Here is a 22,736-nt window from a genome sequence, read left to right as displayed (position 1 = left end):
TTCAAACCAAGAATCTGACATTCTCTCCATATAGTAAATTCACTCTTATTTCATCCTGGTTTCCCTGTGCTTTCTTCCTCTCCAGCTGGAGGTATGTTGTCTTTCACCAGTGAATGCTCTAAGTGAGTAAGTGTTTGGATGGGGAAAAAATAAAGAATGCATGTTTCCTTTACTTGTTATTTTGGTTTATTGTTCCTGGACCTAAGTTGCAAGATGCTGAAGTGAATGTCAAATAATGTTAAGACTTCTTGGGGAGAAAATGGCAGGAGATCATTCAAAAACACACCTCAAGGAGAAGCTCACCATTGCAGGATGGGAAAAGTGATTTTTCACTTTCATGTATAAACTGATGAGAAAGTCTGTTTTGCTAGCTGGGCTGATGATGATAATCATAGTTCCTATGGAGCTGTGGGCACCATCACATTCATAAAATCTCCTGAAAGTCTTGAGTCTGACCAGTCTCTGTCTTCTTTCACAGAGACGCAGCACTCCAAAGGGTTATGACGCTTAAATGCAGGGGTGGCGAGAGGAGTGGGAGTATTTTAGCACAGGCAATAGGAGGATAGTCTAGAGAGTCAGTGGGGTGGAGACTGAGGTGGGAACTGTGATGAAAATTAGAAGAGAGCAATGACGGGGGTGGGAAATCGACCAGGGGGTGCAACCAGACTTTAAGCATAGGCTTTCCTACATGCTGTTGAGTGCTCCTCAAGAGGAGGCTGGGGGAGAAACAAGTGCCTGCATCTTTTGATAAATACACTTTCAAAGATTAGAGTGTACAGTAGGAGAGAAAATAAACAGAGAATTTTGTGCCTACAAAGCAATTCACAGTAGTCCACTGGGATGCATTGGAAATACAAAACATTATGTTAAGAGTATGAAAAGGTAGTGCTTTTAATATATTTTCTATTATTTCTGACTGAATAGGTCAAACAGTTCACATTGTTGAATACTGGGCATCTATAAGGGTTTGGGCAATTTTAGAAGGCATTAGGATTCTTTAATAAGCCCATAGAGTAGAATGTTTCTATTGGGACATACCCTTGAGGATCTGCACTCACAAAGGCATGCATATGCTTGGAGCTGGAGACAAAGAGCCACTGCTGTCTTCCCTGCAAGGAGCTTCTCAGGCTCCCCACCCCACAACCCCCCACAGCAATCGGTAGTGCAATCACTCTGGACTCTGCATTTGGGGGTGTATGGGGCAAGGGCTGATGTAGGAAAACCCTGAGTTGTTAAACATTGTTGGAAAAACTCACTAACCCTTGAGACCTGTCCACTTTTTCCTGTACCCGGCCCTCACCACAGTTCAATATTCCTTCTATTTAACTCCCGTTGATTCCCTCTTTTATTTCCTTTTTGACTACTGTGAATACTTTTAACTTGACTTTTCAACTCAACAATGCACTTTTTCCCATTTTTCTGACTCTCTTATAATAATAAAAAAGAGTATTATTATGATTTTTTTGAGACGGAGTCTCGCTCTGTCACCTAGGCTGGAGTGCTGTGGCATTATCTCTGCTCACTGCAACCTCGTCTCCCAGGGTCAAGCGATTCTCCTGCCTCAGTCTCCTGAGTCGCTGGAATTACAGGCATGTGCCACCACGTCCAGCTAAGTTTTGTGTTTTTAGTAGAGATGGGATTTCACTATATTGGTCAGGCTGGTCTCGAACTCCTGACCTCGTGATCCGCCACCTCAACCTCCCAAAGTGTTGGGATTACAGGCATGAACCACCGCGCCCGGGCTTTTTTTTTTTTTTTTTGAAACAGAGTCTCACTCTGTCGCCAGGCTGGAGTGCAGTGGTGTGATCCTGACTCACTGACACCTCCGCCTCCTGGATTCAAGGGATTCCCTGACCTCAGCCTCCTGAGTAGCTGGGACTACAGGCATGTGCCACTATGCCCAGTTACTTTTGGTAATTTTAGTAGAGATGGGGTTTCACCATGTTGGCCTGGATGGCCTTGATCTCTTGACCTCGTAATGCATCCATCTTGGCCTCCCAAAGTACTGGGATTACAGGCGTGAGCCACTGCACCCGGCCTGGCCTATTTTTATATATGCACACACACACATAAAATAACATGAATTTGAAACATGGCTTTGTTTATGATAATCACAAAAATCTCAGCATACAGAAGCACGCATCTAGTCTATGAGCTCATTTAATGCTTTCTTCGATTCTACAACAATCTAATGGAAGTTTGAATACCTCCAGTAATAGGAAGTTTGCTGTTACCCACAGCAACCCACTTTATCCCTGGATAATTCTAGTGGACATGAAATTCTTTCTAATACTGTATTGAAATTTGCCTCACTGTAGCTTTTACTTGCTAATTCTCATTTTCCATTTTAGGCTTATAAGACACGTGATCATTCTACCACCTGACAGCCTGTCAATATTTTAACACCTTGAGTGACAAACTTGAGCCTTCTCTTCTTCAAACGAAACATCCTTCTGTCCTTCAACCATTCCACATGTGGTGCTTTAAGAATGGAAGGAACTGAAAAAGAGTCAATGAATGATGAAGTGGAGTAGATTGAGTATAAAATATGTGCTTTCTGAAAACATTAGCAGTAAAAGTTGGTGGAGGAGTTGACATGGTACCTTGAGAAATAGAGCCAAAATTTCAAGATGAAACATATTTTGAGTGAAGGGGAGAACTGAGAATTGTCCACACAGAGACAAGGATTTCAGTGGGAATGGAGATGGGATTAAACAATGAATATGACCAAGTCCCCAGGCAGAGGAAACACAAACCAAACAGAGGTGTGAGAAAACAGAGGGATGTGAGGGGAAATAAATAAGCTAAATGGGAACAAATCTTCCCAGGAAAATAGGTGAGCAGTACAATTTTCATGTGTCATTAAATATTATTCTTCAGTTTTTTTTTTTTTTTTTTGAGACCGTGTCTTGCTCTGTTGCCCAGGCTGGAGTGCAATGGTGTGGCCTCAGCTCACTGCAACCTCCACCCCTCAGGTTCAAGCAATTCTCTGCCTCAGCCTCCCGAGTAGCTGGGACTACAGGCATGCACCACCATGCCCAGCTAATTTTTGTATTTTTAGTAGAGACAGGGTTTTACCATGTTGGCCAGGCTGGTCTCAAACTCCTGACCTCAAGTGATCCACCCTCCTCGGCCTCCCAAAGTGCTGGGATTATAGGTGTGAGCCACTGCGCCTGGCCAGGGTTTTTTTCAATCATTTAAAAATACAAACATCATTTTTAGCTTGGGGAGTGCTCAAAAACATGCAGCAGGCAGGATTCAGTTCATGAGCTATCATTTGTTGATCCTTGATATAAATTGTTAGGAAGGATTATTAATCGTCCACATCCTATGTGGAGTGAGCTTCATTAGAATAACCACCTGCCTCTTCCCTCAGATCCTCACTGAATACATACTAGGAGAGGTAGAGTGACCTGATGTGATCGGGGAGGTTAGAGGGGAAAGTGGGCCTGCCCCTTTCCTTGGAAAACAGCTACCTGCAGGCAGCATGCACTTTTGTCTCTGCCATGAGGATTCCTTTCCAGACTAGCACTGCAGGATGGTTTGTCTAATTCTGAGTTAGTATGTGAAAGTCTATTTGTCCTTATTTAGGCATAAGCCACTTTCTCTAATATCAACTTCATCAATAATAAAAGTAATATTTTGGCCTTTAATCTATCTCATTTACCTTATATCTCAGCTAGTTTAGAATCTCACTCTGTCACTCAGGCTGAAGTGCAGTGACACCACCTTGGCTCATTGCAACCTCTGTCTCTGAGCTCAAGCGGTCCTGCCTCCTCAGCGTCCTGACTAGCTGGGACTGCATGCACACGCCATCACTCCTGGCTAATTTTTATATGTTTTGTAGAGATGGGGTCTTGCTATGTTGCCTAGGCTGGTCTGAAAATCCTGGGCTCAAGTGATGCACCAGCCTTGGCCTACCAAATTCCAGGATTACAGAGGTGACACTGTGCCCAGCCAACAACTTACTATTTCCTACACAAGTTGTTTTTACCTGCATTTTGTTTTTTATCGAGCCATTTTTAAGCCAACATCTTTGCCGACTGAAGTCCTATTTGACCTCCCAAGCCTGCCTGAAGAGCCTGTTTCTCTATGAGTGATGGTCTTACACTTTCAGAAACCTTAATCCAGTACATTACCTCAACAAATGGTGAGTTCTTACTCAGCACTGTAGGAAGTCCCTGGGACCCTTAAGATCACAATTATGTCTGGGATTCAAAGGAGGAACTGGGGTTCAGGAAGTAGGTATGTGGGAGGAAGAGATTTCAGATTGAGGAAACAGCACTTAAATATAACGTGGCATACAGAGTCAGGAATTGCAAGTTACTTATTGTGGCCAAAGTGGGAGGTACAGGGAAGTGGTAAGGCATGAGGCAGGAGAGGTAAACAGGAATGATGAGATCAGAAGTGTCTTGTATGTTATTTTAGGGAGATTGGACTCATGAGGATGTGGGGGGCATTTAATAATTTTTTAGGAGGGAAGCCACATGGCAGTTGTGGGATTGTATGGAGATGAATATAGGAGGGAGAGTGAGGAGAGGGGAGACAAACTTGAAAGAAAGAAGACCACTTAGCTGATGACTACAAAATCTCAGAAGGGAAATACCGAAGGCCTAAATGGAATCATCGGCATTGTGATCTCAATGTCTATACTCATCAAATATTCTTCAAAGGAGGGTATGATTCTGCTCGCTCTCATATTCTTGCTAGATCTGCCTCTTGGAATCTGGGTTTTCAGGTGGGTTCCATACAAAGATGGGTCTCTGGGATTAATGAAGTTTGGATTTTCCTGAAGCAGGCCTCAGCAAAAAGTTGCTTGTGACATGTTTGATAACATCCATTTAGTCAGAGAAAGTAACATGGCTGGGGTGGGAGTCAGAACCTGGATACACTTCTGATCTCATCATTCCTGTTTACCTCTCCTGCCTCATGCCTTACCACTTCCCTGTACCTCCCACTTTGGCCACAATAAGTAACTTGCAATTCCTGACTCTGTATGCCATGTTATATTTAAGTGCTATTTCCTCAATCTGAAAAAAAGCAGTTCATGCGAAAGGTGAGCCCAAAAAATGTTATTAGAGGAGTGAAGAAGTAAAACAGTGAAGCGTGGGCTTGTATATTCAGAGACAGCCTTCAAGAAGGGGAAAGTCAGTGCCATTTCTCTGGGTTTCAACCTGGAGCTGTGATCTGGAGTAAATGGAATCTTCGCAATAACCTGGGAAATTTCAAGCACGTTGCAGGATTTTTCCAGGTATCACAACAGTCTTTCTGTTTAGTGTTGGCGATGTACCCCATGTATGCTACCACAGTGCTCCAAACAGCGCACAACTATGAATCATGGGGTGTCTGGTGAATGGAAACTAATAGTGAGGACATTAAGAAGGCGTTTCTTCTAATGAGAGAGATCTGAAGGAAGAATGTGAGGCACAGAAGGAACTCTCATTGATTACATGCTAGTTATGTGCCAGCGATTGTGCTAAATTATTTCATATACCTTATTTAATTTAATGAATTTAATTATGATATCAACCTTAAGAAGTTAATGTACACTCATTTTGCATATGATAATATTAAAGAAAACTAAAGCTTGTGGGGTAAAGGGATTCATCCAGTATCATGTAGTATGTAAGTTATCTTTTGCCACAATAATGCTTCATAATAAATAACCACAAGACCTGGTGGCTTGAAACAGTAAGTGTTTATTCAGCTCACAAGTCTGCAGGTTAATGATTTAGACTGAGCTTAGCTGGGCAGTTCTTCTGGTCTGAGCTGGGCTCACTGCCATGCCTGGAAGTCAGCTGCCTGTCAGCAGATTAGGATTGTTTAGGATGAGACGATCAGGTGATCTCACCTATGTTCCAGTTGTCTGTCATCATTCAGTAGACTAGCTCTGGCATATTTTTATGGCAGTGGTTGAGGGCAAAGACACAAATGGAAACTCACAGTTTTTAATCTCTTTGCTTGTGACATGTTTGATAACATCCGTTTGGTCAGAGAAAGTAACATGGCTGGGATGGGAGTCAGAACCTGGATACAGGAAGGAGTGAGGAACTGGGGAATTAATGCAATCATTCTACCACACTTGGCGAGGAGATGTCAGCTGAGATTTAAACCCAAAGGCCCGTCAGGCCATTCATTGTGTAGCATGCTGCTTTGCAAAAGGAAGCTCTGCATCATCTGAATTGGGCCTAGAAAATGTCATCATTTGTTTCAAAGAAGGTGCATGTATTTAATCCTCTGCCTTTTTGTATTTTCCAATTTACCTTCTGGTCCAAGATGGATTTAATACAATTTATTTATTTTTATTTTTTGTTTTGAAGAGAGAGCTGGTAAGAAGGGAACTCCAAGGCCATTTTTACAGATAGGAAACTTACTTTGTGATCATTGCATTCTACAAATCTCCATATAAAACATCAATATATACAGTTTTGTCTTTTCATAGTCATTTTGATATTTCCAAGAGGAAATTGATAAAATGAGAAGCCTGTGGCTAATCTGCATTTTAAAGAACTTTCTTAGAGTGGCAGCTCAAGCCCAAGAAGATTGCAAGTTCAGCTTAAAAGATCAGCAGCATTTGTCCACTAACAGAGATGGTGTAGCTGAGGAGTGCTGTGATTGTTCTCCCTGCCCCAGGAAGCCTTGATTTAGGAATGCATTCTTCTTCTTTTTTTTTTTAAAGAAAAGTTGTGACCAACTCCTTCTGTCCCAGCAGGAGAAAAGAATAAAACTTGACCTCCTTTTGTTCCAACAATAGTCTGCAACTGCCTCATTCCATTGACTCAACGTGTATCATCCGTCAGTCGTCAACCCTCCTTCTAGGACAGAGCTGCATTCTCCTTGTGTTATCACTTGGCTTCGTAGTGCTCTTTCTCATCTGCCCTCGGAATTTAAAAGAAAAAAAAGACCATGAAAAATGTGTAAGTTGGATGCTATTCATTCACTTATTTATAAATAAATGGAAACTGACAGGCACCTCTTCAGAAAATGTTTACCCTATGGACAAGTGTTGATGACATGGGCTGAAAGTCACAGTCTGGTGCCACCAGGACCAGCTGCTCCTTCAGTAGTTACCATTGTGCAGCCTTGCTTTCGTTTTGGCTTGGCACATGCATTTCCAGCCTGCCTTACATTGAGTCTCCAGGATACTTTATCTCTAGCACTGTCTGCCAGAGACAATAGATGAGTCTTTTTAACCAGCCCTGAAAGCTTGGGCTTTGTGCGCTCTTGATCTCTGATGCTACGGCTGCTAACACAATGAGTTTCGCCTGATGCCAAGGGATGCATCTGCTGTTGGCCCAGTAACTTTGCTTCATGGAAATGGCATTCGATATTTTGTTCTTCATGCTGCCAGGCTGACATTTACTAAACTGGACAAATGTTTTTGTTTTCAGTGGAGAAGAAACACTGCTCATTGCTTAGCTAGGGGAGCAGTGGATTAAGCTGTTGAATTTATAGTAGATCTCAGAGTGGTTCAAATCATAGATCCTGAGTGACTCCTCCTCAACTACTCCAAGTGGTACCATTTGGGAGCTGTTGGGGAATTAGCAGTTGAATTCCTTGAGAAAGTCCTGCTCCCCTGTATGAACTCCAGATAATGCAAGACTGTCACACAGTTATAACAAAGGAGTTAAGCCCTTGTCCATCTATCAACCAACTAATCCACCAACAAGCATATCTTTAAGACCACTTGAATGCAAGTCACCGTGTTGAGTTCCAAAAACACAAAGGGGCATTGGTTACAATCCTTGTTTTAGAGGTGGACAAATTGATTAAGGAAAATCTCTTTCTCTCTCTTTCTCTCTCAAAGGTGAGGTTTTGCTTAATGCATTCAGAGGTCAGGGGAGGATTTAAGAAAGGGAGATATCATTGTAAGCTGAAGTGCCTGGAGAAGACTTTCTTGGGGGAAAATAAAATTTAAACCTAATGTGACAGACTAACTGATACATCGCGGGTTGTGTGAACCCAGATGGATAAAATCACAGTCATAAACAGAGCTATTCTTAGATGTACAATGGTTGTTTTAGAAACTAAAACACCCTATGCCTTAAAAAAAATCACATTTTTAGCCCACAGAATTCACCATGCCATTTGTGTTTATTTGCTGTATCCTCCAGAGACTTCAGTAAGTTGAGGGGAAAGGGGGAGGGACTGACATGCTGTAGCCACCTACTGTTTGCCATGCATTGTGCTATCTGCTTTACACACATGATCTCATTTAGTTCTTACACAGTCCTGTGAGCCATGCATTATTGTTGCTATTTATAAATGAGGAAATTGAGGCTCAGAGAAGTTAAATCTGTGGCCAAATCTCATAGTTGTGCAATGGCTGAGCCCTCTGTGTTACTTACATACTGTCTGTAACTCACTTGGTTTTTAAAGTTCTTGAGAGTAGAAAATTCAACATCAACGTTGTTTACCAAAAACAAATATTTTAAATACTGCTTGTTAGATAAGAACATTGTCAGTAACTACAAAAATTGATTAAAATGACACAAAGATAAAAACAGTAAAGAGAAATAAAATGAGATAATTGATGGTGTATCCTTTTGGGACATATCTGTGATAAGATTTGTCACATGGCACAGGACGAACAAGATCTGTGTGCATGTGTGGTACTAGGGGTTATAATCTTCTCAATTTTGTGCACGCTGCACATTTTAGATACTTATCAACAGGGTCAGTGTCTGATACATTAGGATTCAGTTACAAAATGATGAAGAACATTGAGAGTCCTCTCGGGCTATCAAGGTGACAGATGTTCTATTGCTAAAATATTGCTTTGGGGAAACCAAAATAGACCCACTGCACCTAAAATAATGTGCCAAAAATATAAGGAAAAAAATAGAAAATGGAGACTCACAGCAAGAGAGAACATTATATTTGAGTGATGGTTTTCAAATTTTCCTCTGTGGGTCATACTCTTGCCTGACCCATCTATGCTTCCATGGTCCTCATCTTGGAGAGTCCAGGTGTCTTAATGCTCTTGGCCACCCAACCTCTGCTGTCCTGCATGAAGGGAGTCATGAAGGTTCCTGCACACCATCGTCTGTAGGTGTGTAGTGGCCACCATTGGGCAGTGGCCTGGAGAGGCAGCGGGTTAGAGTGTGATGCTGCCATTCAGATAGGCAGTTTTTTGCATACTGTAACTTTGCCTTGTGTCCTTTAGCTATTCTTGGAGATTTTCCGGAAGAATAAACAATCCCATAAAGTCCCATTCCCTCCATGACTCCTGGCTGGGAACATCACCTAGACCTAAATGACTTGCCTTTGCATTTTGGGTTTGTACATGGACCAGTTAAAATGAACATCCCTGGGACCTGCCACCAGGGCTAGAAGGCTTTCCCTGATCCACCTGACAAGGTTAAGACAACTGATTGTATAGTCAAACGCTGCCTGCTTGGTTTATAGAGGATGGATTACAATTTTATTTATGGATTTATTCCTATAATCATTAAATTAAGCAACTGATAAAGAATAATGGAAATTACATAATTAATAGAAACTAAATGATTTCTCTTTTATTAAATTGTAAGATTCTTGAGGGAAATGTTAGTATCTTTTTTCCCTTACAGCCGTATCCTCAGTGTCTATAAACACAGTGCTGACCTTGTAGCAGACCTCAATAAATATTTATTGAATGGTTTCGTATATATATGTCTGTGTGTGTGTGTGTGTGTGTGTGTGTGTGTGTGTGTGTGTATGCAGGGAAAGTCATTGTAGGAAGAGGGACAAATAAACAGAATGAACAAGTGAACAGAATCATAGGTGTTGGCCGGGTGCAGTGGCTCATGACTATAATCCCAGCACTTTGGGAGGCTGAGGCAGACGGATCACCAGGTCAGGAGACCAAGACCATCCTGGCTAACATGATGAAACCCTGTCTCTACTAAAAATACAAAAAATTAGCCAGGTGTGGTGGCACACACCTGTATTCCCAGCTACTTGGGAGGCTGAGGCAGGAGAATCACTTGAACCCAGAAAGCAGAGGTTGCAGTGAGCCGAGATTGTGCCACTGTACTCCAGCCTGGGCAACAGAGCAAGACTCCATCTCAAAAAAAAAGGAATCATAGGTGTGATTTATTTAATCTGAAATTCATCTTAGTAATGTATAAAATAATGCTCCCTTTTAGATAATGTGCATATCAGCTATAATTTCACATATGCCCTGCTCTTAACCAGAAAGAAAATCTCAGTGGAGATTTCAAAGGACATAGATACAGGGCAAAGAATGTGGGGCAGGCTGGGGGAGCCGTTTGGGAATAAGCAAGTCCGATGGGTCCCTGTAAATCCTACTTTTCCTGAGCATGGCCCAGACAAAGGCCCATTGGTGGTTTGGGAATGAAAACATTCAAGACACGTTGGGGAAACACTGTGTCTAAATGACTAGGGACCCTGGACTGGCAGTCAGGTCCTCTGCTCTAAACCAGTCTGAATTTATGTAATAGTTCCTTATATATTTTGGATATTAACCCTTTTTTAATATATATAGTTTGCAAATATTTTCTCCATATGTGTACTTTTATCGTAATGTTTCCTTTTTCCTAATGACAATAAAGCTATTGCTAAATTGAATACAAGTTATAGAATCAAAGTGTCTTAGAAATGAGGAAACACAGGTACTATTTTTAAAATTTCTTCAGAAAAATGTTTTGTATAGAATCGAGTCTTAATTTGGGATCAAAAAAAGAAATGTTTAAAGTTGCTACTTTAAATGTTTTAAGGCATATATAAAAGGAGACTGTTTTGGGGAAGCTTTCCAGAAACTAGTAGGTTATGAGACTGGGAAGTTTTGTGTGTCTCCTATTTAGTCTCTTGTACAATAATTTTTTAAGAAACTTGAGATGCCTTAAGCTGTACAATGGCTGGAAACAAAAGAAAAAAGAAAAAAAAAAACCATGATAAACGTACTTAACTAGCCCAGGAACCCATAGGCTGAAATTCTTTTTATAAAGTACCCCTCTTCAAGGAGTTCAAAGTGCTTGGTAGATAGTTTCTAAGAAACTTACAAAACTCTGGTGCAATATTAGGTCAAGGATGCAGGAGAGTAGAAATGCAGGGGTCATTTCTATTTCTGTTTTATGGCACACTTAAGTAACTCCTCAAAGGCCAGCAAATCAGTGACAAAGCTGGGAACAAACTCTAAATTTCCTAACGCCAAAGTTATTTGTCAGCTTACTGAATGCAATTATCATTTCATATATTAGTTTTAGATTTTTCTTTCCTTCCATTCTGTTTGCTTGGGCAAATTTTCAATTTTTGATTAATAATTTCTGATTTGTTAACTAGTGGGTGAGCAGCAAATATGATTGACCGTCTGTTTATCTCATGAGCTAGGTTAAAACCTAAGCATCAGACAGTCATACACACACACACACACACACACACACACACACACGCACACACACACACGTATATTTTAAGATGGAGTCTCACTCTGTTGCCCAGGCTGGAGTGCAGTGGTGCCATCTCGGCTCGCTGCAACCTTCACCTCCCGGATTCAAGCAATTCTCTGCCTCAGCCTCCTGAGTAGCTGGGATTACAGGCGCCTGCCACTACATCCAGCTATTTTTTTTGTATTTTTAGTAGAGATAGGGTTTCACCATCTTGGCCAGGCTGGTCTTAAACTCTTGACCTCGTGATCCACCCACCTTCGCCTCTCAAAGTGTTGGGATTACAGGTGTGAGCCACCTTGCCCGGCCCCAGACAGTCATATTAATATCAACTTTTATTATTAAAAACCTATTTTATAAATCTAAAATTGGACACTAATTTTAATGTATTCTCAGACATAGTTTTTAGGCCAGTATTTTCAAAGTGTCTATGTTAACCAATGTTATAAACACAGAAAACTTTAGTTAGCAATTAGCAGAATTGTGTGGGTCATTTAAACCTTGAGTGTTTCCTTTGAAATATTTAAAAATAACACCATGCATCATTTCCACTATTAAAGGTTACAGTTACACAGTGTTGGCCAAAAGAAGAGTCATTCTTATCCTCATATAGAAGCTGGAAACATAGAAATGCTTATAATCATTCTGGAAGGTAATGTGGCAATGTGCATATTGTTGCAAATGTTAAAACTATTTGATCTAGTGATACCATTTTTAGGAATCTATCCTAGGTAAGTAATCATGAATGTATTTTAAGTTTTAGCTAAGGATGTTCCTTGCAACATTGTTTACAACAGCAACACAATGAGAAACAGCCTATATGTGCCAATGCATGTAGAGGGAAGTCTTCCCTTGGCCAGTGGGATACTCCGGGTCTCAGCCAATGCCTGGCTGAACTGGGAGTACCAAAGGCCAGTCGCCTTATCTCCAGGTGGGGCTAACTCCAGGGTAATTTATGCTTCAGAGTTTCCTTGCCTGACCTTTTTTTTTTCCCTCCGCTAACCGGCTCTCCCCATTCCTCTTCTCCCAGGAGCACCCCCCCAGTAATTCATTTGAACGAAAAAATCTCCATCTCAGGCTCTGCTCCTGGGAAGCCTGACCTAAAACACCTCTTATTTTACAAATAAAGAATTTGGAGCTGAGAGTGATTGTGCAAATCGTACAGCAGAGGAGGAACAAAAAGTTCAGTATAACTGAACTCTGTCCATTTATTACCCTATAGTTCCTCCCAATGCTAATTTTGATTGAGTTTGCCCCTTCCGAAGGAGTGTGGAATTCTGTCAAGATGGGCAGGTAGCTGGGTTCAAGTCCAGAGTGCAGAGTAGGAAGGAGTGACTCAGCCAAGGAGGAGCCCAGGGTAAATGGGAGCAGCCTTTATAAAGCAGGGCTTCTCCACTGGGGATCTTCCTCCCATGACCACAGAACAGTCTTAACCTTTAATGAGCAAGGCCAGAGATGTTAAAAGGTCCTGCAACACATAGGACAGTTCAGCTTAACAAAGAATTGTTCTGCACCAACGCCCCTGTTGAGAAACACTGCAAAGCGCCCAGGGTCAAAAAGTAAGTGAGCCAAATGCAGTCAGCAAGTCCAAAGGGCAAGAGGGTGATGGGAAGAAGACAAAGCCAAAGAACAGGGAAGCCAGGCAGCTCTGGGGCTCTGGCCAGGCAATCAGACTGGAGGAAGGGGTTCGAGTGTGGCTGGTGTGACCACAGCATGCTGTTCTCAGCATCCACTCTGTGGGGCAGAGCAAGCCTGAGTCCGGGTGCTTTAAAAGTTGAGGACAACACAGAGAATCAAAGTGGATGTCATAGGACCCAGAGGAAAAGAAACTCGGTGACATTAGATTCATTGTTCTTTTTTAAATTCTAATTCCAACAAACAGACATTGAACACTGTAATTTTAGCGGCTGTAGTGAGCACTAAGAAAACCAAACATCACACAGTTTGGACTCCAGTCAATGCTCAGAAGTAGGTGCAGTAACGATCGGCCGTGTTATAATTCTGGCTGCCCAGCATTTGAACCCTGTCGCATGGAGAAACTCTTTACCTTGTAAGTCTTCTTGGGCAAGAGGCCATCTCCTGGTAGAAGCTGATAGTGTTAGATATCCACATTTCCATTTTCCCCTTGCAGGGAGGCCTGGACACATGCCCTGGAGTTTTAATTGGGAGGTAGGTAGTACACAGCAGAGCGGGAAGAGAGAAGGCTGTTTCTTAGCAGCAGCACAGCTGGCTCCTGAGGACAGTCAAGGCAGCTGAGGAGGTGGCATTGGTTTTGGTGGTGCCAGGGCAGCATCTGTTCTGCAGGGGTGACCCTGTTGGTGTTATTTGGGGCCTTGTTTTTGGCCACACAGATCTAGCTTCCTGGAGACTCTGGGAATCACCCAACATCCTTTGAATAAATTCCTCTCTGATAAATTAGCCACAAATAGTCCCTTTTGTGGGCAGATATAAGCAAGCATCTTCTATGTTCCAATTTCTGGGAAAGCGAAGATAAATCTGACCATGGGTTTGTGTTCCCATGGTCAGGAAGACCAACAGGTACCCGGGTCAGACTCAGGGTATGCTGCCACATGGGTATAACTGAGAACTGCAGATGCTCTGAACTGGGAGCAATGGATGATTACCTGTACTGTGCTCAATTTGAGGGGGAGGCTAAGGGCTGGGGAAGTGGGTGTGAGGTCTCTGGGATCATGTAGACATTGAAAAAGAAAAAAGAAAATGATGAAAGGTGGGACTTGTGGACATTTTATTACAAAGTGGTCCAGATTTGTGTCACAGGATGAACCTGGTACCAACCTGATCTTAGAATGTAAATGCTGGAAACAGCCACTATGTGGTAGGCTAGTGACTATAGTTGGCTGATTTCCCTGCCAGACTTCCAGAGAAGCACTATGGGTGAGGTCAGACTTCTCCCTGCTTTTCGGTGGAAGGAGAGGACAAAGTGCTGTATGTAATGGGTAAATTTCTGGCCCAGTTTATCCATGACCCTAAATATCTCAAAGATGATCTCATTTCTTCCATAATAGGTTTGAAATCTTATGATTTACAGTACACAACCCATCTTGCGGTGGTTTGTACTATTCTGTGTGGACTAAATAGAATTTTATTTGGGGGAAGTAATGGTGGGCAGTGAGTTCAATGCTCAAATCCCCCTTGGTTATGCAGGTATCATTGACTGAACACCTCTTCCGTGTGCCAGGCTGTCTTCCACACACTCTCTTCCATCTTCAAAAAACCTTCCTAGCAGGTTTTATGAGCCTAGTTTCACCTGCAAGGCCTAATGATTTGGCCAAGACCACAGAGCTGAGGTGACAAAAAATATGAGCCCAGGTGAGCCTGGCTCCAATGCCGTGACTCACACCTAACGCTTCCTTCCCAGACATCCTACGTCAGAGAATCACATGGTTTACCTCAGGGATAATACGCCCATTGTTCTATCTTAGTTTGTAACTCTCTCCTGGCAGGTTGTGGGGCCTACGATAAATATCCCATGTTATTAGGGGATTGATTTAGATCACTTACACAATGAGGAAAGATATCAGTGGTTAATAAATCTTTCTGACTTAAAAAGTATTCTATGAAACACTGGATTGTAAGACCTCTTCCAGGCCTGATTTCCTGAATACAGAGTAAAGTCCAGATATTCATGCCTATTTAGCTAAATTGGTAGGAGAATACTGTTATTAGTTGGGAGAACGCTCTTCTGAGGTCAAAAGTATGGAAATGGGACTATTATTTCAGATCTGTCAAATTCCCGCCACTGGGACCAGAGGGGATGTGGGCAAGTCAGTGTGAGTAGACTATTAATATGAAAGGTAATGATAATAATAATAATTAGCATTTATTGAACAGCTACTAGGTGTTAGTACTGTAAAAGTATTTAGGCATGTCCTCTGCACAAATCTGAGGGCCATTTTTTTAAGATGAGGAGACAAATTCTGGGAGGATCAGCAACTTACTCAGACAGTAAGTAGGCTATTTAAGATTCTAACCCAGACCTTCCCACCTCCAATCCCCAAATCTAAGGGTTCATGTGATATTAACCACAGATGAATAGCTCCAGCTATGCCTATGAAGAGCTACTTTAAAGTTATTTACCATTCATTTAGCAATTATTTACCAATGCCTCCTTTATTATAGGCAATGTGCTGCTGAACAACAGAGACATGGCCTCTGATCTCATGGTGGAGGAGAAAAACAATCAAATAGTTATGCAAATAAACATATAATTACAAACTGTGCTATGTGCTATGATGAAAAGGTACAGAAAAGTGGTAGATCATATCACAAGGGGCCTAACCTAATCTAGCAGATCAGAAAAGACTTCCTGGAGGCAGTGGCAATTGAGTCAATACCAGAGGGGTGAGTGTAGTTAACTAGGAGGAAGGCAGGGGAAATGAGAGGAGAAAATTCCTGGGAGAATGATGAGCATGTACAAAGGCCCTGAGGCAGAAGGAAAGAACTTTGAGTCTGTGGTAGTTGCACACTGCTAGCCCATGGCATAAGTTTAATTTGTAAATATTTTTCTGTTTTTTTTGGCTCACAGACTCTTTTGTAAAGATTTGAGCCCCAAAGAGTAAATATTCTGATTTCAAGCTCCTCTTGAATCATCAAATGGTGTGGCAACTCTGGGTCCTCTGGGCTTCATGGCTGCAATACAAGTGCTAAGTATCTGGCCAGTCTTTTTTTTTCGTTCGTTTGTTTGTTTTGGTTTTGAGATGGAGTCTCGCTCTGTCACCCAGGCTGGCGTGCAGTGGCGTGATCTCGGCTCACCGCAACCTCTCCCTCTCAGGTTCAAGCGATTCTCCTGCCTCAGTCTCTCGAGTAGCTGAGACTACAGGCATGTGCCACCACACCCAGCTAATTTTTTGTATTTTTAGTAGAGATGAGGTTTCACCGTGTTAGTCAGGATGGTCTTGATGCTGGGATTACGGACGCGAGCCACCACATCCAGCGGTGTCTGGCCAGTTTAAGTGGGGTACACACTGTCCATTTCATCAGTCTTCCTACTCCTAATTGTCTCCCTAACATCAAAGTGAGGCTTCAGTTATTGTTTATCATCATATTTGCACTGTTGCTTTTCTTCTAGTGGAGAATTGTTTCTTGATATTGTTGTCTCCACCAAAAATTAAAGATAGACCAAGAGGATCATGTGCTTTTCCTCAAACTCAGTGTGTGCCATTCATGTACTTTATTGGTTGGTGACTGTGGGCATTTAAATTTCCCCCGCTCTTACTTTGGAGGAAACAATAAAGGCCCATAGGGTGTCTCGCTATGTAACTGTCTAAAATCTGTTGACTGTTTTCTCTACTACCAATGCTTAGTGAGAATGGGAAGTGAACTGCACCCCCTGGGTAGGCAGGGAGAGCTGAATATCTAATGGATTTTTAGTCAAAGATATAAAAAAACCTAGCTCTACTCTTCTAAAATGTAAGACTGCACCTGTTTTTAATTGCTACTCAATTTATTAAGAATTTATACTACATTAAGCAAAACAGATCTCCAGATCCCCTGCCCTGGACAACATATGTTACTCATTTTTTTCTTTGTCGGAGAAATTAATCTTGCCATCTCCAAACCCTTGTTTCTTACATATTAGCAAGACATTAAAAATTAATCGTGAATGTTTCCTAAACATTTATAAACACATCACGTAAGTGCAAGTATCTCTGGTATCATGAAGAGTCCTGGTCTGTGACCTAAGAAACAGTTTGCAGTTAGTTTTGCACAGTTAATATGTTACGCAAAGATATGCCACATATTCAGAGCACTAGAGGAACTCCCTGGGGGAGCTTGTGAAGCATTTTGTAAAGCAAAGACCTTGAAGGTGATATGCAAAGTCACTCAATATATTCTTTTTGTAAGAACGGAGTATTCTATTAGGAATTAATACAGTGCCTTTGCAGTATATATGGGCTATGATGCCTAAAATGTCAGTTTCCTTATATGTAACCAAAATGACTAATGGATATCTATTCGTGTTTACCTTATGCATCCTGGTCTACAGTTTCTCTCTTGCTTGCTTTTCTTCTTTTTGCCATGTGTCACTAAGCCCTGCTACACATCAACGCTTCAGCTTAAACTCAACCAGCAGAGGGTACTGTTCGAGCACTTTAAATGAACTCCTTATCTTTGTCTTTCTTTTCCAAAGAGAACAATATTGGAATAATAGGCTGGGATGATATTCAATAGGCAAGATGCTGGCAAGAAAGTATGCATCAGTGATCAGGTTTCAGTATCACTTTGCAGAAAAATCCCTTTGTTCTCTGCTGTACAAAAGGATATTCCTTGCAAAATGCACATACAGTTTCTGGTGATAAATGCATGTTTTTAAAGGTAGATGAAGGGCGTGCTGGTGGTAGAGTGGAATCTGCTTCTAAATTTACTAAGTACTTGTATCCCTTTTAGGCTTGGGGTTCTGAATCAAGATATCAGCCCCACGTGTTCTCAGCTTACTGGTAAATGATCATGAATAATTCCGGTAGTAGCAAATGACATAATAAAATAATCAGGCATTCCCTGCCCTTTGTAGATCAATGAGCACAGATGTCTCCAAATGGAAGAGGGTACTGGAGAACACTTTATATCTTGTTGGGTTTGAACATTAGAGAATTAAAGGCTGTTTATCAAAATAAAGTGAGCATCTCCCTGTTCTGAAATCATGTTCAGCATTAAACATATTGTAGAAGAATACTTTGTCACTTAAATTTTACATAAATTCGATCAACTGTATCTAATAGTGGATTGCACATATCTTAGGAACATTTGTATACTTGAGTTTTTATATTAACCATTTAAACACTTTATCAAAATGAGAAAATTCCATATGATAGCAACAATAACAAAAGGCAAAAGCACTCCAGCTGAAGAGTAATCGTTCCTGTCCAACTCTTCTTATCCTCAATGTCTCTCCACATATGTCACTTTTAATTTTTATAGCATGTTTTGGTTAGCAACCTCTCTGTCGCTGAATAATATGCTTACATTGATAACTCTTGAGTTATTCATTTTATATATATTTGTTTTCCTACGCTGACAGATGAGAATGTAACTTAAGTCACTCAATATCTCCTGTTAGTCATATTTCTATTTTTATCTTTATTGATTATCTGAGGAAAACATTTGTTCCTTTAACAGTAAGCAATTTATCATGAGTCCTCATTTTTTCATTCCGTATCTTCCACTTCCATCTCCCAATAAAAGGGCATTCTTCCTTTTTCTTGAGCATCTAGTATTGCCGATGTGAAATGTAATGCCAGCTTGATCCTCATTCTTTGGCAGATGGTCTGCTTTTCCTTTCTGCTTTTTTCTTGCAGCCATGATCCTAGATGGAGGTCTTCTTACAGCCACTGGCAAGCTCTTCTGATCTGAAATCTTGGCTTTCAGCTATACAAACTCTCCTGTATCATTCAAATTAACAATTTGCTTCCCTCCGTTTTTGCTTTTCCTGTACAATGTTGAGATAATAAGATTTGCCTTCTGCTCTCTAATTGAAATTTCACCATCTTTGTCTGTAACTTTGTAAATCAATGAATAGTGTTTACATGGGGACTCAAAACAGTATTGTTTATCACAGTGTCAAGAAGTGTACTGACATATTTCCTGTCTTGTACAGCTTTTAATTTTTCTGAAGTTGCTAACTAGCTTTTAAAAAGTACTATTTGCTTTTGTTACATGCTCAACTTTTTGTCCATTGAGTCAGAGATTTGGTTAAAAATTTTCCAGAAACTTCCTTCTTCTGAAGCTACTTCAGGAAGAGTGCTTCATCCTGTTATTCTTGTCTGTACTTGTTTCTAGGCCTCCTATACAACTGTCTCTGCTTTGTTGGGTTGCTTTCCTCATTTGTGGAACTCCAGCCTTTTGTTGGAACTCCAGGAATTGTGTTGAGTGTAAACATATCTTCTACAATATGTTTACACTCAACACAATTCCTAAGAAACTCTATGTGAGATGCAACCTTTCTGATTCTTTGTGTGAAAATCAATACATGCAAGTGTGATCTATGTTGACACCTGTATAGTAATTTAATTGGGTATAGAGAATGTAGTTTAAAAATATGTTTTCCTCAGAATCTTAAAGGCATTATTCCTTTTTCCTGAGCACTTAGTATTGCTGATGTGAGATTTAATGACAGCTTGATTCTCATTCTTTTTCAGATGACATGATCTGCTTTTCCTTTCTGCTTTTTGCTTTGAGCCATGATCATAGGTGGAAGTCGTTTTACAGTCACTGGTGGGCTCTTCCAATCTGAAATCTTAAGGCTTTCAAATGAACAGTATCTCTTGTATCATTCAGATTAGCAATTTGCTTCCCTCCAGTTTTGTTACTTATTTTGCATAATTCCTATTAATTATCTGTTAGTCTTCCTGGTTTGATCTTTTTTTTTTTTTTTTTTTAACAGTAAAATAGTAACCAGTATTATCTATTTTTTTAAAAATACTTTAAGTTCTAGGATACATGGGCAGAACGTGCAGGCAGGTTTGTTACATAGGTATACACGTGCCACGGTGGTTTGCTGCACCCACCAACTTGTCCTCTGCATTAGGTATTTCTCTTAATGCTATCCCTCCCCCAGGTCCCCACCCGCTGACAGGCTCTGGTGTGTGATGTTCCCCGCCCTGTGTCCATGTGTTCTCATTGTTCATCTCCCACTTATGAATGAGAACATGTGGTATTTGGTTTTCTGTTCCTGTGTTAGTTTGCTGAGAATGATGGTTTCCAGCTTCATCCATGTCCCTGCACAGGACATGAACTCATCGTTTTTTATTGTTGCATAGTATTCCATGATGTATATGTGAAACATTTTCTTTATCCAGTCTATCATTGGTGGGCATTTGGGTTGGTTCCAAGTCTTTGCTATTGTGAACAGTGCCTCAACAAAATAAGTGTGCATGTGTCTTAATAGTAGAATAATTTATAATCCTTTGGGCATATACCCAGTAATGGGATTGCTGGGTCAAATGGTATTTCTAGTTCTAGATCCTTGAGGAATCGCCAGACTGTCTTCCACAATGGTTGAACTAATTTACACTCTCACCAACAGTGTAAAAGCGTTCCTATTTCTCCTCATCCTTTCTAGCATCTGTTGTTTCCTGACTTTTAATGATCACCATTCTAACTGGTGTGAGATGGTGTTTCATTGTGGTTTTGATCTGCATGTCTCTAATGACCAGTGATGATGAGCTTTTTTTCATGTGTTTATTGGCCACCTTAATGTCCTTTTGAGAAGTGTCTGTTCATATCCTTCACCCACTTTTCGATGTTTTTTGTTGTTGTTGTTGTTTTGTTTTGTTTGTAAATTTGNTTTCCAGCTTCATCCATGTCCCTGCACAGGACATGAACTCATCGTTTTTTATTGTTGCATAGTATTCCATGATGTATATGTGAAACATTTTCTTTATCCAGTCTATCATTGGTGGGCATTTGGGTTGGTTCCAAGTCTTTGCTATTGTGAACAGTGCCTCAACAAAAATAAGTGTGCATGTGTCTTAATAGTAGAATAATTTATAATCCTTTGGGCATATACCCAGTAATGGGATTGCTGGGTCAAATGGTATTTCTAGTTCTAGATCCTTGAGGAATCGCCAGACTGTCTTCCACAATGGTTGAACTAATTTACACTCTCACCAACAGTGTAAAAGCGTTCCTATTTCTCCTCATCCTTTCTAGCATCTGTTGTTTCCTGACTTTTTAATGATCACCATTCTAACTGGTGTGAGATGGTGTTTCATTGTGGTTTTGATCTGCATGTCTCTAATGACCAGTGATGATGAGCTTTTTTTCATGTGTTTATTGGCCACCTTAATGTCCTTTTGAGAAGTGTCTGTTCATATCCTTCACCCACTTTTCGATGTTTTTTGTTGTTGTTGTTGTTTTGTTTTGTTTGTAAATTTGTTTACGTTCTTTGTACATTCTGGATATTAGCCCTTTGTCAGATGGATAGATTGCAAAAGTTTTCTCCCATTCTGTAGGTTGCTTTTTCACTCTGATGACAATTTCTTTTGCTATGCAGAAGCTTTTTAATTAGATCCCATTTGTCAGTTTTGGCTTTTGTTGCCACTGCTTTTCATTCAGGACATAGGCATGGGCAAAGACTTCATGACTGGTTTGATCTTTTTGTCTATTTTTTATTTCGTCTTCTGGGAGACTTTTCTGAATTTTTCAAATGTATTTCTCTTTTTTATGTTGGCAATCATGTTTTTAAAAACAAACCTTTTAAAACTCAGTTTGTTCATTTTTCATAGTATCCAGTTCTTGTCTAATGAAAGCATCGTATTCTTGAATCTTTCTAAGGATGTTGGAATTTCTGCAAAAATGTCGTTTGTTTTTTTTGTAATATGGCTTTCTGGTTTATAATCAGCTTTTCTTGTTTGTCTTGATTACAGTGTCTCATATTCAGAAGTTTTTCCAAGTATACGGGAATATTTGGTTTTCTGTTGACATTTTAGGGCAAAGCGAATGCCATGACTGGGGTTGTAACTTACATTGTGGTGAAATCAGCCATTTCATAAGTAGACTTTTGATGGACTTCCTCTGCATTTTAGCCTTATATCTCACTCCCACTCCTGTGGTATTTCAGTTTTCACATTTCTGAGCATCTCAATTGCTCTTCTAGGCAACCTGTCTCCGTAAGTGTCACTAACCATCCACCCCCTTTATTTTGCTCTAAGCTAACCCCTTTGGATGCTTTTCACCTGTTAGCATGTCTCCACTTTGCATCTGGGGTTGTTGAAAAAAATTGTTGAAATATTTTATCAGTTTATATCCATTTCTTATTCTTATTTTACCTTATGGATTTGTACCTATTTGTATTCCTTTACAAACATTTTAATAGGCTTTTGGATGGAAGAGAATATAAATACATTTTCATAATCTGCCATCTTTATCTGGAAGTCCCTGTTAATTTTTGAATATACATTTGTCTGACCTGAAATTTGTAGACACATATTTAGTATTTATTTATAGTCTACATCATTTGTAAACATGTGTTTTTAGTGCATATGTGTAAGGTACCTTTTGGCATGTACCATTTCTCTGATAATTTTCTCAATATTTTAAGGTATAAAGAGGTCAAATGTTTAAAAAAATCATTTTCAAGGTTGTAACTTACTTCAATTATTATATTTTTTCTAAAAACAACTCTGTAAAATAGGTATTGGCACCATCTCATTTTACAGATGAGAAATTGAGATTCCAAGAGAGTTGAATGATAAGCTTAAGATAATAAAGCTGGTAAATATTGACCTGGTTAGATCCAAACTTAGGTTCAGCGAGACATGTGCAAATTTGTTATATAGGTAAATTGCATACGTCATGGGGGTTTGGTGTATAGATTCTTTCATCACC

This window comes from Rhinopithecus bieti, unplaced genomic scaffold (assembly GCF_001698545.2).
Source record: "Rhinopithecus bieti isolate Rb0 unplaced genomic scaffold, ASM169854v2 scaffold_2453, whole genome shotgun sequence".
NCBI classification, from domain to species: Eukaryota; Metazoa; Chordata; class Mammalia; order Primates; family Cercopithecidae; genus Rhinopithecus; species Rhinopithecus bieti.
Note: the sequence above shows the minus strand (reverse complement) of the source record.